This window comes from Harpegnathos saltator, unplaced genomic scaffold (genome assembly GCF_003227715.2).
Source record: "Harpegnathos saltator strain DR-91 unplaced genomic scaffold, Hsal_v8.6 scaffold403, whole genome shotgun sequence".
Classification (NCBI taxonomy): domain Eukaryota; kingdom Metazoa; phylum Arthropoda; class Insecta; order Hymenoptera; family Formicidae; genus Harpegnathos; species Harpegnathos saltator.
This window is the reverse complement of record NW_020230210.1, coordinates 163,788-176,221: the sequence shown is the minus strand read 5'-3', so window position 1 is coordinate 176,221 and position 12,434 is coordinate 163,788. Positions and strand designations below refer to the sequence as shown.

At 49.9% G+C, this 12,434-nt stretch overlaps 1 protein-coding gene across 1 annotated transcript in view; it reads left to right on the top strand.

Moving 5' to 3' along the window:
* ush (Zinc finger protein ush) overlaps positions 1-12,434 on the top strand; it is a 187,711-nt gene that overhangs the window by 21,949 nt on the left and 153,328 nt on the right. The gene's annotated exons all lie outside the window — the stretch shown is intronic.

Here is a 12,434-nt window from a genome sequence, read left to right as displayed (position 1 = left end):
AATTCGAATGAACATCTATCCGTTTGAATATATATATATATATTTTTTTTTTTTATCAGATACACTCGTTTTCTCGCATTTCGCGCATGTAATCGCAAATAGAAACGTCGACAAAGTTGGAAAATTTCGAGATATCCGGCAAACAGTTATTAAAATTGCGTTTCAAAGATAAAAATGTATCGGATCGAATAAATGGATCGAGAGAGCCGAACGAAACGGCGGAATTAACGTCAAAATAACGCACTTGCTCGAACGTACTCGCGCGCACGAACACCACGCAGCTTGCACGCTCGCACGTAATTCTGGATTGAAAATGATGGCAAAGTGGAAGTCGGAGCGTCTCAGCGTCTCAGCTAGCCTTGTTTGTAAGTAGGAAGTAAGGAAGCAGAGTCGGATTTCGCGCATCGACACCTGCGCTCCTTCTGCAAATCGGATTTTCGGCGGACGTCCTCGCGCGCAACATCGCGCCGAAATAACTTATTGTTTCGCCGTTATCGAGAGCGAACTCTTTATCCTGCGGGAAAGTCTCCTCTTCTCGGATGCTCGTATCGGCTCTTCTCGGACCGATATCGGGCTAAGGCCGATACCCTCGCGGTGATCTCTGGGACAAGACAACAATGCAATCTTTTGCCAGTGCACATACGCGAACGAGCGAGCGGACGAGCGGGCGAGCGATCGTTGGAAAACAGCCGCTTATCGGTCGCGCCGACAAGAGAGCGCGAACGAAAATCGCGGGGGCCCAGAAAAATGGCGGCGATAACGATAAGCGATAAGTAGTGTCGCGGGCGAGATGCGGCGCGTTGTTAACGCCTTAATGACGCCTTAATGACGCGCTCTTAATAATACGCATGTATACATGTCTGGTGATCGCTTATCTCGTGCGCTCGCCGTCCGATGGATTCCTTCGAGGAAAAATTGTGTCACTTACAGCGCGTCGCGGTTGTTCCAACAAAATGGCTGGGGGACTTTGGCTGGGGGCGCAGCGGGAGGAACGACGCGATTCGCGTCTTTTGTCGTGGACGCGCGATGAATCGAATCGCCCGCTCGAATGCGCGCCGCGATGCAACTTATCTGCAGCGATGCACCGAGGAGCCGCGTGAAAACATCCATTAGCGCTGATTCGCTCTGAAAAACACGTTATCGCAGCGCGCCGATTGTCGATGCTCGGGCGTCTCTCTCTCTCTCTCTCTCTCTCTCTCTCTCTCTCTCTCTCTCTCTCTCTTTCTTTCTCTCTCACCTCTCTTTCCCTCTCGCCGGGAGGTCGATAAAAATTTGCACACAGTTAATAGAGCGAGATTGCGTTCGCAACGAACGCCTCGGAGATCCAGCCGCGAGTTCGGCAACCTCTCGTCGGAACTATTTTTATCGAAGCTCATCCCGGATAAGCCAATCGAAATTGAAATTTTCCGATCGTTCACGATCGAATACAGCTGTTCATTAACATTATCAATATCATGTGTAAATAGTATCGTTTGTGACATCGACGACGAAATTTTACCGTCTCGGCTTTCCGTGAGAAATGACCGATGAAACGTCGGGCTTCCCCCGTTGAAGGATTGACCCGCCGAAATGGCGTGCTATTCGCGATTCGATGGGACGGGACGTAATGAGAAACATCAAGGATCAACGATGACAAGAGAGAGAGAGAGCGAGAGCGAGAGAGAGAGCGAGAGAGAGAGAGAGAGAGAGAGAGAGAGAGAGAGAGAGAGGACGGATCGACGTCCCAGGACGTGCCAGGTTGCGTCGGTGGCATCCGCGAGCGCCCACCTGTTGACACCGGAGGTAGTCGTGAGAACACGGCACGGCGCGGTGCGGCGCGGCGAAGGGTAGGAAGTAACGGTTGCGGTAGAGTCCGGGCGCGCGAGGGTGCTCGTTCATTATCTGCCGCTCTGAAAGCCAACGGCTGAAAAGCCCGAACCGCCATATTCCGCCGCGCTGTAAAAAAGCAGCGTCGTTTTTGCGACGCGAACGAGCGAGCGAGAGAGAGAGAGAGAGAGAGAGAGAGAGAGAGAGAGAGAGAGAGAGAGAGAGAGAGAGAGAGGAGAGGGCGAGCGGGCGCTTTTTCTCTCTTTTCTCGGATAATTAGCGGTTGTACACTCTGTAGCGAATCGTGGAGGACTATTATTTCGGTGAATATCGTTGGGTTACCACGACCACGACCACGTCGTATATCACAGTTGTTGTTGTTGCGTTAGCGCTGGGAAATGCTTGCATATTGATTGATTTTTTACTTGGGAAATCATTCACGACGAACCCGATTTCGCTCGGGGTTCGCTTTTCCCACGAGCTTTACGGCATCTGGGATACGCTCATTGCGGAAATCCCTCCGTTTAATTATTTATTACTCACCGTTGTTTGCCCCACGTCACTATCGTAGTTTTTATTTGTTATTATCGTCTGCCTGTGCTATTTTTACTTAGCGCGTGTCCGCGCGGGCACAGTTTCTCGAATTAGAACTGGCTTATCGGCGCCGCGACGCGTCGCGTCGCGTCGCGTCGCGTCGGGACGGTGTTACGACGAGGTTCTGCGGCTTTCGCGCTGTGGACGCGGTCGCATAATGGTATCACTATATTGACAGCTCGCTGTAAAGATTCGAAATCGCGATAGCGCCGCGAACGTGACCGAGGCGCATTTTCACAACGCTTACGTTACTGCATCCCCGAAGAAACTCGAAGGGAGATACGGGCCGGTCTCGCATTGGCCGCTGATAACGGCGGACGTTAAAAGCTCCGCCGCGCGCGCGCACACGTATATCGATATCGATATGATGACGTGCGCTTGCCTTTTCGCAAGCTCTGCTCTCGATTATCGGGATTTAACAATGACTTGCATACGCAGCAATACGCGCGGTCTACAACACGGTAATTATAATGTACGAAAGCCGACTTGCGGCTCGCGACATAAGTAAACGACGAGTAAGAAATTTACTCGCGCGCACCGTCAGCCTTTTCGAGGTATTTTCGCACAGCGAGAAGGAACGTCGCTGTACAATGCACTTTCCATTCGATTAAATAATACAAGCGGAAACAATATATCCTGACGGGAACTCTTGGCGGCATTTCCTGCTTGTTGCGTAAATTAATTCGGAAAAGAATGGAGCATATACGTAAATATCCTTTTATCTGTTGTACACACGAGAACACTTTGTAGTGTACGACGCGAATTATAGCATACGTGAAAGTAATCTTAGTACGCTGTGATAACTATTATCGCCGCGGCGAGAGTCGCAATTTCAAATTTTGTTAGTCGCAATAGCCGCGTATATGGTATTTTGGGCATCTTCTCGCTTATACAGTGCCTCGGCAAGCCCACTCTATTGATCCATTCTGCTCATAAATCTGTCTAGAAATTTAAAGTAAACATTTTCTTTTCGTTTACCTTTTTATTATTTTATTTCAATTTTCTTTCGTAAGAACACGCATATGTCAAGCTTTCGAAATGAGACACCCAAAGTTGTCTCGAGATTAAAAGCAAAAGCTATCGAAAGATCGAATTCCGGATCGATAATTATTCAGCGATTGAGTATCGAATATCGAATTATGCACTCGATAGCGTTTGCTTGCGCGTGTGCCTGTGCACGCACGAACGCAGGAATAATCGGAATTTTTTGCCGGGCTACATTATATATAAATAAAACGAGAAAAATCGCCAAAAGTAATTGCTTGCGCACGATATGAGAGCATTATTTCTGTCGGAGTGCGCATCTTATCGTGACGCAGTTGCAGTCTAAACATGACGTGCATTTAATCGTGGCATAATTTTCGATCTCGACAACGCGACGCGACGCGACGCGACGCCGACGCCGACGCGGACGCTCGACCGCGGGATAAGCACGGTGCGCGAAATAAACGCGGAATAAATTTGTTGATGGCCCACTATCACCGCGCGTACATTCCTCGTCAGAATCTATATCAGTTGTCCCGCATGGGCGGCGCAACGAGATCTTTCTACATCTGTTGCGAACCGAGGGCTTCTATCTCTGTTATTTCCATTCTCTCACACTTATCGCGGATAATTAAATCAAAATAAGATGACATGAGAAAAGTATATATAACTATTTTATTTTAATACTTGTTTATATAATTTAATATCTGTTATATATTTAATACTTGTTTAATTTATATATTTCATCTTCTGTTACTTTTATTTTTGTTTATAATTCTCCCTCCTACATTTTCAACTGTCCCAAAGAAAAAAGAAATACCTAATATCACTGCATAAATAATTCGTGGAATATGTTCCTTTATTATTAGATGATTCTATCAATCTTTGAAATTTGTTTCATTAATTTTCGAATTATATATATTTTATTATCAAAATTGATACGACCCCCACGCTATTGATTGCTTAACACCACGCAAAACCCAGCCTGCCATTTCGTGCTATAATTTTGCTAAACAAAACTGACTTCTCGACTGATTTCTCGACTCCCCTTTCTCCTCTCCACGGATGCGCGTTTTACGTTTCTCTCTCGCGAGGCCTCGCAAGCTCGTGACGCCCATGCGTCGTCGCCGTCGAGATCTCTCTCGATGGCACGTCAATGGTGTGAACGGTGAAGGCGGTAGAGGTGGTGAGGCAGCAGGGAAGTGGAGGAGAAGGAGGAGGAGGAAACAGATGATGAAACGTCGTTCGAAACCGGCGATCTCGCGCGTGTCCGTCTCGACGGCCGTTCAAAGGATGAGCGTTATCGAACTGATAACTCGCGCGCGCTCTCGTCGCAGCTTCCGAGGGAATCTTTCTTCTCCTCCCTCGCCCGTTCGACGAGAGAGAGAGAGAGAGGAGAAGGTATAGTCGCCGACTTGCACGCGCGCATTTAACGCGCTATATGTGCTCGCGCGGTCCGCAATAACGTCGTCGCTGATAGACGGCTATTTTCGCTATCGAGGTTCGATCTCGAGGAGCGTTCAAGTCGACAACTGTAATTACGTAAGAATTAACAACTCATCGCCAGTCGCGTTTCCAATACCAAACAGATCTGACTCCGCCCCCCCCTCCCCCCTACCATTCACCCTGTTGTGTATTAATTACTCCTGTTTATACCGGCCGTGGAATTAATGTCGATAATTAAATTACTCGCGTGGATATCGATACGATGCTTGTTATTCGTCGCGCGACCCTTCCGAAGTTCTCATCCGGCTCCTCTGTCAAAATTCAAAAGCCAGGATACTCTACACCCCCCTCCCCTCCTCGTACACGAAGAGCGTGTAGATGTATATGATGTTAAAATTGACATGTACGTCGGTAATTTTCCAAGAGACCTCATACTGCCAAAATGACATCTTCCTCCTTAAAACTGTCATTTACGCCTGCCAGATAACGTCCTTTCCGTTGTAACACGCGTTCGTCCAGCATTCGCGCTTCCGAGATAACACGTGACTCGCGCGCAATAGCTCGCATAGCATAGCATAGCGTAGCATAGCATAGCCGGGGGAGCGCGCGCAGCCGTAAGTGATTGGCTGCGTTTTATTATTCCGCCGCCTAGATGGACCGGCTAGATGTAATGGACACCTAGCTGTTACACAGCGCGGCTCGATGGGGCGGCCGATAAGACGCGTCGGGTCTACTAACGTACGCACGTCCGCCGCAGCGCACGTTTGCACGTGCACGCGCGCGCGTACGCTGCGGGGGCGTGTGTGCTTTATGGTCCGCGTAAAACACACCTTGGGAGATGTATTAGGACAGATAGATGGCAGACAGAGGGATAACCACCTCTCGCCTCTCGGTCATTTGCGTTATCGAGACATCGATTCCGCGAAAACAGTCGTTTTTTTTCTACGGAATGAGAATGGGAGGAGAGGAAGAGGCGGAGGTGACGGAAAGAGGGTTGGCGGCACCGCCGGCTGTTAATGCCTGTGTTCCCCCTTTAACCCCGAAGTACCGGGAAATATATAAAAGTTATACAATACAAAAGTAAGCCATTAATGGAAAATGGAATGAATAAAGAGATGCGATTTTAGATCCGCCGGGGTACTTTTTGTCGTCGAGTATGTCTTTCGGGGAAAAAATTAATATAAGAAAGTCGAGTTGTTCTCGCGTCGCATTAGAAAAGTTGTTACTCGATTGGTTAAATTATTATTACTTGATTGGTATGAATTTGGCTAGGCCAGATTTCTGTCAAGTTTGTCAGAAAGTTCAGGATACATCGATAAGGGAAAATAGGTCGGAGGAAATATCGTTTTTATTGTGAGGAATACAAGTTTAGAAATCATGCCTACTTATGCGATAACACGGTTGCATTCCGCGTGTGTGTCGCGATGTAGCGACACACACGAAGGCAGGCACGCTTGATCGATGCTATAATTATTAGCGGCCGGTAGTCGAGAGGCGCATAAAGCCGAGACGTCCGCGGGCCTTTAATTGGCCGTTTATATTCGACGGACGGGGGGAGGAGTGGATATATCGGGATACCTTTCAGCCTGCGAAAGGTCGCTGTCGAGCACCCCCTTGGCGAAAACTCGCCATAACATAGGGGCGCGATACGGGAACGTCGTGGTGGTTGGTTGACGATACGATATCCCGCATGTACAGGGTGAGAGCTTCTTTTTTCGCGGGTCCTCGGTGGACTCGGAGCTGATTCTTCTTCGGCGAACGAACTCTTCGAGATGCGAGGCTCTTCATTTCTCACATTAACATTGGCGTAATTATAAAAAGACACACACACACACACACACACACACATATATATATATATGTAGGACAAAATTGTGAAAACATGTGTACACGATACTTCAGTTTCCGCAATTCTTGAGTAAAATTTTTGCTTGACTTGAGGTACAACGTTTGGTTTGGAGTTACTCGCCAATTTGACAAAATACGCTTAGCTTCGGTCGCTTGTCATTTGGAAATTAAACATCGCTCGCGCGTTGCGAAGAAACGAACGGGAAACGTTATTCTCAAGCCACCGTGTGCATACTCTCGACTCGAAAGCTCTCACCTGCTAACCACCGTCTGATTACAAAGCCGCAGTTTTTCTTGCTTACGTAACGCTTACGGGGGTGGCAGAGGCTCATTGAAATAGCCGGAGGTATCTGCATCGCGGATCAAGACGTTGCATATTCATCTTGCTCGCCTAATCGCCCGGGTAACATCGCGCTTACGATGATTGCACCGTAGCAGTTGCCGCTAACAAAGCGCTGATAATATTCCGCACGCTTTCCTAAACGAGGAGCACGGCGCGAAGATTCTTATTTGTCGTGTAATTTCCCGTAATCTCATAAAAAATATTAGCATCCGACTCTCTCTCTCTCTCTCTCTCCCAGCCAAAAATTCGACTATCCCGGAACACACCGAGTCGCAAATGTAATCTTCCCTCAGACCTCAGACACTCGCTTGAAAAGCTTGAAATAAGCTTCGTTGAATCCATTACTTGGAAATACGAAGTTAAAAGAATTAACAATGACGAAGGCGCGCTAAATTAGGCTTTAATGTGTGTGTCGCAACACACACTTTAGCTCCGATTATCAGTGGAGGTGCATTTTTGTAATATTTTTAGCAGGGCAATTTCAAAAGAAACCTGACATTTTCAATAGGAACATTTATCTTCCGTAAGTTACTGAACAAACAAATTTATCGCAAATTTTCCTCCGCTGACTTTAAGCCCAATTTGTCCGAAGCAATTGTCAGAGTCACGTCTTGCACGACTGAGAAATTAATTGATGAAACATAAATTAATGGCACTTGTCGTGACATCGTACCGGTCGCAAGAAGGGGGGCGGGGGTGAAGAGCGGAGGAGAGGGGAGGTGGACGGTTGCCGCGCGCGAGAGTGGACGTCAAGTTACGTATAATCGCGACTGTAAACTCTCGTGTATGCGCCTCGATCGCGAGGCGCGGGCTCTCTCGCGGATGATCACGGATGACGACGTCGCGTCGCGACTTTCCCGACGCCGTCAAAAACGAGGCGACGCGTAGCACGCCGCGCCGCGCCGCGCCGCGCGGCGTCGGGCTTATCAGTGGCGCGCGCGCTATCGCATACGGGTCGCTAATGTCTCCTTATCAGAGCAGTACCTACCTATTCGCCGGCGCGCGCTCTTTCTCTGCCCACACGAGCGGGTCGGATTTCCAGAGAGCTACCAGCACACGACTGTCTCTCTTTCTCTCTTTCCCTTCGGCCCCCACCATCTCGTCCTTTCTCTTTCACCTATACTAATCCAGCTCTGACCTAACTCTACGCGGGACGTGTCAGCTGCGCTATCACCATCGTCGTCGTCGTCGTCGTCGTCGTCGTCGTCGTCGTCGTCGTCGTCGTCGTGGGACGAGGACGACTTCGCAGTTTCTCGTTTCTGTTTCCGCGCGTTTCCCGATAGCGTGGCCCGCAAAGCGATAGTTAAAAGCGGACTGCGCGCACCTGCCCCTTTCTTTGCTACCGCCGTTAGGTTATCTGTGCTTAGTCATACGGTATCGCTTCCGTTCCGGAGCTTTATGCCACGATTAACCCGTCCCTGTCTGGCGCGAGCTTGATTATTAATAATTGGGTTACATCTGGTAAATTTGTTAGCACCGCTGTATGCACGTACGTACGAGCAATCGGGCAATTTATGCCGAACTATTCGACACAAGACTTCGACTGCTTTTATTGCAGCAGTAACGGATTTTTATCGTCTTTCATGCGCGCGTTCTGAAAATAATTCCGAAGGTTTTACCGCCACGTGTAGATTTTCGCTCTTGATAATATCTGACATTTTAGAGAGAGATTTTATTTTACGAGGAAATCGTGTTTCTCATTCTCACACGGGATCTGGCGCAATCGTGGCGGAAACGGTCGGTACTCCCGATCCTCGATTAAATCGGGACTCGATAAATTATTAAGAAGCAACAACAATGTATGCGCGTTCTGTGCCCACGAAAGATCGGTCTCGCTGATATATGAGGAAACCCAGTGTTTTCGCTCGCGGTGGCGTTAATTTCTATCGGCACGATGGGGTCTCCTTATCAGGGTCTTATCAGGCGTTATCGCGGGCCGCCGGCAAATCAGTGCACGCCACACCGAAGTGCCTGCTGATAACGCATTTAATCAACGTAACGTACGCCTATTTCGCGCAAGTGAGCCGTGATTGGTCGCTTTGTCGTGCAATCTCCGGCGAATCGAGTGCCCGCAGTTCTTATCGGCGGCGTGATATCGCTGATACGCGCACGTTATATTTGCGCCTCGAGAATAAATCGCCGTCGGGAGCGGAATGTATCGCGTCGCGATGAGACTCGGCTGTATGATAATTGTATCGTTATCGCGTCGCGCATCGACGTCGATGCGCACCCGCGAATTAATGAAGTCGCGACTCGAGTGATTCGATTTTACGAGTCACCGTGTGCGTGCGCGTGTGTGCGCTCAGTCGACGAAAAATGTCTGCAACGCAATTTCTCGCGTCCCGCGCTCTTGGATATTAGCACATTGTTGGTCCGCCACGAACAAACGTTCGTACACTTTGCTGCTCGAACGTTGTTTGTCGATTTGTAAATTCTCGCGATTTTTTAAATCTCATGTCTCGACGATTTATGAAATTCAACTTATTATTAGAATTTATAGAAATGGCCGAGTAATGACAGTGGTTGGGTAACAACAGTGCTTTGGAAAGAGACGATGAACAATGCGTTAATCTGTGTTGTCTCATTTCTGAGAAATGAATAGTTGCTGAAAATAATTTTCAAAGAGCGAATCAACGTTGTGCGATCGGGCTGCTCATGATTACAAGAATTGGAAAATTTGCAGGTCCAATGTTTGGCAAAGCGCGAGAGTAACTGCGAATCCTCGAGCGACGGCGGGGATGCCCGCGACAATACCCCTTCGAACCCCTATTACCCCTTCCCATCTGTTTCAAGCTGAACAATAACCACCCCGATATTCATATTCGCGCTTCTCGAAGCGTCCGACCGCGTCGTTCCGCCGTTTCTCTTCCCTCGTTCCCGAATCCTACCCTCGTTCTTCTGTTCACTGCGATCGGACTTGGCGGGGTGGCGAAGCAACACCTTCCCGGTTCTTCTTCCAAGGGGTGGGGCGCTATCTGATGCCGCGGTGGAGGTGTTAATTCACGCTCTACCCCCACTCGCTTCTTCCGCCTTGCAGTTGCGTCCCCTCCACGTGCTTCCTCCTCCCTCTCGTTTTCTCCCACGTACCTCGCATCCTCATCTCTCTCTCTCTCTCTCTCTGTCCCCTTCCCTCCCCACGTTACGCGTCGTCCTCCTTCCACCCACGTGCACAAGTACACGCACGTGGCGCAAAGCGATGACGAGGATCCTATGCAGTCGGGGGATGCAATCGCGGTTAATCCTTACGCGTCACATATCGCGTTATTTTAGTTTCTGTGCATAGCTCTTCGGTGTGCTATCAACCTTTCTCCGTAACCTTTGCGCTATTTACGATAGAAATAATGCTTTGTGTACGCTGCTTTTATGTGCGACCGACGAAATTAAAAAGAAAAAATAATCCGCCAGAGAATTCTTAGAAAATCGCACTCGCGATAGAGCGTGATTCGATTAATTCGTGTACGCGTGTACTTTGGTGATAAACTTTTCGGCAGCAGCTGCGTTCATGAATCAAGATGCGGATTACCCACCCCTCGAGATAAATCACACGCGCGCGTTCTCTCTCGCGCGCACGTCTTCACGCCGCGCCGCGCCGCGCGTCGCGAGCTAATTTTCCCTCCCGCAAAAAAGCGCATATCAAGAGACAAAATTCCCGGTCTTCTAACGGGGACGGTATTCTTCTCTGCAAAGAGAACGCCGCGCGAGAGAGCGTGGAAGCCATTTATCCCTCGGTGCGGTGGGCACGCGTGCGTGCATCCACACATACATTCACCAATACACACACACACACACACACACACACACATGCATACACGCGAAGACGAGGCGAGGGAGGCAGAGTGGCAGACTCGTTGTCATGCAGGATGCGAAGGGGGATGAACGGTGCCCGCCCTCGTCGTAGCCATCCAGCCAACCCATCCGACCGCCACCGCACCCCCGCGGACACCCTTTTCCTACCCAGATGGCAAGCCGGCGCACTTCATTTCCGCGTCTTACAGCCGGCCGGCGTGCCGAAGGAAATGAAAACAATGAGATACAGCGGTCATCCGTTACCTATGCTCGTCGCGTCTCTTAACTCGCATTTGTATTACTTAAGCGCCTCTAAAAGCGCTCGAGCGCGTCTCCCGAGCCGCCCGACTCGGTCTTCCCCCTCCCGCATTTCCCTCTGCTCACCTTTCGCGTTTCTCCCTTCGCAGTCCCGACGTCGCGACACCCTGAACGCGCGCGCGCGCCCGTGCCATCGGGTGCATGTAAAGAAGTCGCGCGCGCGGTCTCTTCCGGTACGGAATGTATCATGGGACCGACGCCGACGGTGGATTTCGCTTAACGAGCGTTTCTCATCGCTCGGAATGTTTCATCGGACTTTTCCCACGTAGAGAGATAATTGGGAAAGAGGTGCTGATGATTAAGCCGCTGAGAGCAATGAGAACCAATGAGGTTTCGTGATCGATATTGTGTGTGTCGATTTTTAGTTTCAGACGAAAACTCTGAGTCTTTGGGAACCTTCACGTTGGTGTTGGTAAAATTCTTTAATATCCGGGAACGCGCGTAGGGGAGAGTTTCTACCAACGCACTCGAGTTTCTCCCAAGAAATTCTCGAGAAGAAAGAATGGAAAGGGCAATTAGCAATTTCAACGATATCATCGAACCGAATATCGCGACGCGTCGTCCTACTGCTCGGCATAATCGCCTTACGAGATGTAGCAGCCGGCCGCTTTAATTCATTAGTCTCCCTCAAGCCCGAGGATAATTTCCAGAGGATGATATCCCTCCGTCCGTATTTTGCATTTTATCTGCGAGGTCTAGGAGCGCATAGAGGAAGCGAAGTCACGAAGAGGAACGATCGAGTTTCCTTCGTTCCGACGCCCGCGGATCCTGCAGGCTCTTCGCGAACTTCGTCCATCTTCTCGCGGATGGACGAGGAGGCGAGACTGAGAGAGCGACGGGTAGGCGACGAGGGGGGAGGGAAGGGATCGGGTTCCTGCCCTCGTTTATCCCAGACCCAGGATGCCGTGCCCGGTCCTTGTCGAATGCCCCGCATTAAATCTCTCTTCCGCGCTTTCGTCGCGCGGCGCACGTTCCGCCGCACGGAAATTATGAAATCAGAGACACAGGGCACGTACTCGGCCCCCATGCAGGATCGCGCCTCTGCCTCTCGTCCTGGCCGAGCGAGCGAGCGAGCGAGCGAGCGAGCGACGGTGTCCTCGAGCGAGGAGATTGGCAAAAGTCCGGATGATGTATCGCGCCGCGACGATAATGGCGCCGTTGCTGCGCCTCTCTCTTTCTCTCTCGCTCTCCTCCTCCTCCTCCTCCTCCTACCCCGTTGACTGTCTCCTCGACTTCCTCCCGATCGTCCCCTATCATTTTTAACGCCGATAAATACCTCGCCTCCGAAATTATCCTGGGACGCTATCGA